At 43.0% G+C, this 5,970-nt stretch overlaps 1 pseudogene; it reads right to left on the bottom strand.

Moving 5' to 3' along the window:
- Positions 1-454: 454 nt before the first annotated feature.
- Positions 455-5,693, bottom strand: LOC117467463 (alcohol dehydrogenase 1-like; annotated as a pseudogene).
- Between the last annotated feature and the right edge of the window lie 277 nt (positions 5,694-5,970).

A 5,970-nucleotide genomic window follows, 5' to 3' on the forward strand; every position in this document is an offset into this window, starting at 1 on the left:
GCTCCAGGCCTGCTTTTGTCCCCTTCCCTAGTGACAGTCGAAAACGGTGTTGCTTTTGTGCCAGTGGTTAATGTGGGAGCCACCGGAGCTGCAGTCTACTTTAAACAGGTGTTGGGTATGTAACCCAAATGTCCCGTAGCCTCTCTGAACACCCTGGGACTCTGCATTGTGTTTATTACTGGTGATGGGATGTTATGCAGAGGGGAGGAAGATTAAATGACTTTCTTTTTTTATGTATATTTCTCCTATTTGGATTCAGCTTTTTCCTCAAAGGAGAATGCGGAATAAGTGTATGTATGATGAAAAAATGTAATTACTCTGACAACAACTCTCTATTACACTCACAATGTAATAGAGGGTAGAACACAAACGTGTTCACAAACCACAGACTCCATCTGTTTAGAACATTGTTTTTATTAATTAACACTTCACATGATTAACACAATCTGCTTGTATTCACCTGAACAGTACTGAGTGTTCAAGGTCAGGCCTTTATAGTGTGCGTCATTTTCAAAATCTATGAGGTGTATTATATTATTTGTATGAGAATTATGCAGAGATTTTGAAAAGTAAAGTGGTGGGTTTCTTTATTACTTTGGTGGTCATTAAAAGTAACAAAGTGGTCTTATTTTGGAGAGACGTTGAGGACCGTCCGGATGCTGTGGAGCAAAAGAGAAACACATGAGGTTTCCTGTGTGGTTTTTGTGTTACAAATGGTGGAGGAGGTATTGGAGTGTAAACCTACCATTTGCCATGCTTCATCAGTTCAATGGCATCATTGACCTGATCCAAAGTCATGTTGTGGGTGATGAACTCATCCACCTTCAACTTCTTGTCCATGTAGGCTTCAACCATCTTTGCCACGCCATCCTTACCCTTAAAGCCTGTGCCACAAAATGCACACAGAATCTAAAATAAGAAGGTTGTATCTATGATACACATAGCTTGGTAATTTCAGAACAGCTATTTAGTTTGCAAAGATTAATGAACCAGTAGTTATGTCATATTTGTCTCACCTCCAAATGCAGAGCCCTTCCAGCAATGAGCATAAGGGGTCGGGCAGAAATGTCCTCCATGACATTCAAGCCAACAATCACACTGACACCCCAACCTTTCACACAAGACTCCAAGGCACTGCGCTAGATCGGGAAAAATATAAGGTCAAGCTTGTTTCTCTGAAAGAAACTTTAATGTAATGAGCTATCGTCTCACCATGACTGCCGCTTTCCCGACACATTCCAGGGAGAAGTCCACTCCTCCGTCAATCATCTCAAACATAACTTGGCTGATGGGTTTACTGTGATCCTTGGGGTTCACGAAGTCGGTCGCCTCCGAACACCTTGGCCTTCTCAGACTTCTCTGGATTGATGTCAACAGCGATGATCATCTTGGCTCCTGCAGCCTTGCAGCCCATGACTGCAGCCAACCCCACGGCTCCCAGGCCGAACACAGCACATGTGGAGCCTGGTTCCACCTAAAATAATAAAGTTTTTGCTCTAAATGGTTGTTTAGGTAGAAGTCTTAAAGCTCTGCACAGTGATATCAAAATACAAGTACTTTATCTCATTGAAACATTTCCAAGATAAGCCATGGATGTCTGTCAGCATGACAGCGGAAAATAATGGTGCTGTTTTCAATGAAAATTGGAAGGCTTTAGCATGGGCCAAAGAAGAACAAATGACATTTCAGATTAGTATAAATCCTGCCTCCAATCTGCTTAGTCACGGCAGCGTCACACAGCCAATCTTGTCATCAGTCAAATGAATGTAAATACGCATTTTACAACTTCAAGAACCAGGGATATTTAAGTGTTTGTTCTGGGAAGTGGGTTTAACTAACTAAATTAATTATACCCTGATTTACAGAGGTGTCCTTCCAATTCGGAAAAAGTATTATATGGGCCCAATGGCATTACATGATTGACACAGAAGTTGTTGTACCAGCTTTTGGCCACTATGAAAATGCTGACAGAGCTACCATTGTTAAACTGGGGGGGGGCGTTACACCGCTGTGATGACTTGTTTTCTGCAGTAAACATCATATAAGCGCAGTGCTGAGCTGCCGACATTAGCCAGTGGGACACACACAGGTAAATACATGCCTATAGCATACTTTAACAGTATTAACTGCTGCTCCATATCCTGTGCAGATCCCACAGCCAATGAGACAGACTTTGTCCAGAAGGGCAGCAGGGTCGATCTTAGCCACAGCCATCTGGTTAACCACAGTGTACTCAGAGAAAGTGCTGGTCCCACAAAACTGCAGCACCTTCTTCCCCCTACAGGTCAACCTGGATTCTAGCGGTGCCATCGCATTGTGACGCCCAGTATTGACCCTGAACAAAATAAAAAATGTTAATGTTAAAATAACCTGAAGAATGTTTTGACTGCTACAAGGTTCACTGAAAACTGGCAATAAACCAACAAATGTGAAACGGTCTAAAATGTGATCTCTACAAACAGACCCTTATAGGTCCCCTATTATGCAAAGTCCACTTTTTCATGTCTTTTATACATCAACATGTGTCCCCTATGTGTAAAGAGACTCTGAAAGTTTCAGGAAAAAAGATTCTCATTTTTTGTCCTGATCCATTTATATCAAAACCTGTCTGAAAAAGAGCTGATCAGATTGTGGCCACTTTATGATGTCATAACGATTTTTTGGCTTGTGTAATCATTAGCCAATCATCAACCAATGTGTTGTTTTTAACAAAATATGGGGGTGGGGCACCTTATTTACATTTAAAGTAACAGACAGAGAATCAGCACTTTTGAAACAGGGCTGAAACAGAGGGGTTATGGGATGCTACAATGCATGATCTGTTTCGTATTTTGAGCCAAACACTTCAGAGACATGTTTTGTATATATCTGAGACCTATAATATATTTAAGTTACACCAATAGAGACTTTAAAGTGATAAAATGACAACACTTTCATCATTACCAATAAATAATAAATGGAAGAAAAACTCAGTCCATAACTCATGAACACACTCGGAATGAAATAAGAAGTTCAAAGGGAAGATGTTTGTGGCAGAAGATTAGTGTTAAGGGAGCTCACCATCCTTTATCACACTGGTTGGTTGCTGGACTCTTACAGAAGCAACATTCTCTACATTGACTGATGAACAGGGGTATGACATGGTCTCCTGAAAGGAAAAAACAGTGTGATAGTCACATACACTTTACAGTGGGTAAACATATGTGTTGGCACCAATAGGCCTCAGTTGACGTCCCTTATCCACCGGTACACCAAGAATCATTTGTTTGGATTTTCTGTAGCCTACTGATTCAATAAAAACAGTTAAGAAACATGTTCATCATTAGCTTTAGAGGTTTTGGTCACTAGGAAGGCTGTCACTTTTACAAAAAGTCACAGAATAAATTATTCACAGTGCTTCCGAACTTTGTGCCAGGCAAGCTGATTTACAAACAAACATTAGATATATCAACCCTTTAACCTCACCTTGCAAATAAAGCAATATTCAGAAACTGACCTGGTCGATATTCAGTGACTTCAGGCCCAACACTCTCTACGATGCCAGCTGCCTCATGCCCAAGGACTGTTGGGAAGCCGTCCTTATGCTTATTCTCAAAAAGTTGGTAAAGGTCCAAATGGCACACTGCAGCAGAGGTCGCGTTAACCGAATATTTTCTGTCTATGACGGATTTTTTTTAACAATGACGGACAAATCTGAAAGCAGTCCGTCATTTTGACAGATTAGAACAAACTCAGAACAGCGCCAAAGTTTCCCCGCAGCGAGGCTCCACTGTTATGCCGTGTTATGCATGCCCTCCAAAAAGGAAATTATACCGTTTCCAAACCTAACTGTGCCGTACAAATCATTGAAATGTCTGTGAGTTTTGGCTTTACGCTGTGCACGCTCCCGCGAGGTGCAGCAGCCATGCATAACACGGCGCATGTGAACTGTCCCTCCCCCCCCGTGGACAGTTCACGAGCATGCTCCCCCCCCCCTCCCCTCGTCAGAGTTGTGTAAAGGCCGACAGGTAATTCTGGCTTTTGACGGAAGTTTTACGATCCTGTCCGTCAAAATGACGGGCAGCGAAAAGGTCTAGCGCAACCTCTGCACTGCAGTGGCCACAATCTGAAGAAATATGCCGAATTAGTTTTTGGTCTCAAACATTAGTTTCAAGTCTTTTCAAAACAACATTTTGCAAACTGTGGATCCATTCAGGGCTATGATTAGGGTTATAAAAGCATGCTATGCTTAGGGGTATGGCATTATTGTGTTGAACAAGCCCTACCGCAGCATTGGTGTAGTAAAGAACCATAAAGACACTGCTGTGAATTTCTGCTAGTTACTGTTAGGGATTAATTTTATCTTTACTCCTAGACATTTTACCTTATTTTGTGTGTTGACATTTACGACCATCCCTGCTTCTAATCTCCCGTAAGGAATGTGTTAATGCAGTCGTATGTTGATACTAGGTTTTACAGCCTGACCTGCAGGGCACAGGGAGGTTTTGCGAGTGTGAGAACGCTGACTTTCTAAGCTCCAGAGATGTGAGAAACATCTCCTGTGTCTGTAGATGTTTACGCCCATCCCCAATATGTGGATTTGACTCTCTGTAAACTAGTTAAAAGGTCTACCAAGATGCGAGGCTGATCAGATTTGACATGGCAAACCACCTGTGCAGTCAGAACCTTTGACTGTGTGACTTGTGATGTGAATTTCTCCGGCCGATGCTTGTATTAAATATCAATGTTTGACATCAGAACTCCTGCTCGTCCCGTATCTCCTTCATGAGTCGGTGACTCCCACTGCATTGCTACACAGAAGTTTCCGGATGCACCTTACTAACTTACTAACTTAGCTAAATTGCTAGCTATTATTCCCCTGTTGTGTTCAGGTCAAATCTGACCGATTTACTACTTTCAAATCAAATCAAGTTTAATTTATATAGCACATTTATAAACAATTTTTGGTCGAGCCAAAGTGCTGTACATATAATACAAATAGCCTACAGTAGAGACACTTTACAGCAAATACAACAGCACAGATTGTTCAGAATATCAGTATGAGAAAAATGACACCCTCTATCCTTAGACCCTCACATCGTACAAGGAAAAACATCCAGAGAAAACCCACAGTTTAAAGGGGAAAATGGGAGAAACCTCAGGGAGAGCAACAGAGGAGGGATCCCTCTCCCAGGACGGACAGACGTGCAATAGATGCCGTGTGTAAATCGAAGAGATAATACATTTTACAGCATATAGACCGAATGTTATCAATTGATGTTTCATCAATCATAACATTTGTGTTATATCTCTCACAGGCTCCGCCCTCTACTGGACTCTATGGGTACTACCTTATCATGCAAGCATTCACCTACTGAGATTTCTATAGACGTAGCCGGCCCCGGGGCGGGCCTACCTGAATGCGTGCGCATCTCACTTCCGTATAAAAGGAGGCCTCGCCTCCTGACCACCATCCTTTACTCTTCAGCGAGCGGAGGTGATAGCCTAGCACTGAGTCCGAGACATATTTTTTGAGGGAAAGGAAGAAAGAGAAAGAAAGATAGCGGGCGCCGATCCCCACCACCTCTGCTCCGAGTGTTTGGGGGACCAGGATATGGCTAAGGCGGTGCCATTTCACATTCGCCATTCCTTCCGAGTCCGGCGTCCATGGAAGTCCACTGCCCAGGGCTGTACTCTCCCTGGATGATGATCATGGTGGCGGGTGTGTGGGCTACTCGCTCATTGCTAGAGATGCCCCCGCCTCACCAGGTCAGAGCGATTATTGGGCCGCAAGGCCGAATAAGTAGCTTGGTCCACGAGCCTTGCCCCAGTTTATCAGTTCATACTGTCCTGACTGAGCTCAGGCACCTGCAGCCTTGGCTGTTGTGCTCTCAGTGTTTTTGTCTCCCTGTTCCTGCCTGTTGGCATCAGCTGATAGAGGTGTTATACTTCTATCTTGTTATGCACAATGTTGTTTATTCTCTCTGAACT

This window comes from Pseudochaenichthys georgianus, chromosome 22 (assembly GCF_902827115.2).
Source record: "Pseudochaenichthys georgianus chromosome 22, fPseGeo1.2, whole genome shotgun sequence".
Lineage (NCBI taxonomy): Eukaryota > Metazoa > Chordata > Actinopteri > Perciformes > Channichthyidae > Pseudochaenichthys > Pseudochaenichthys georgianus.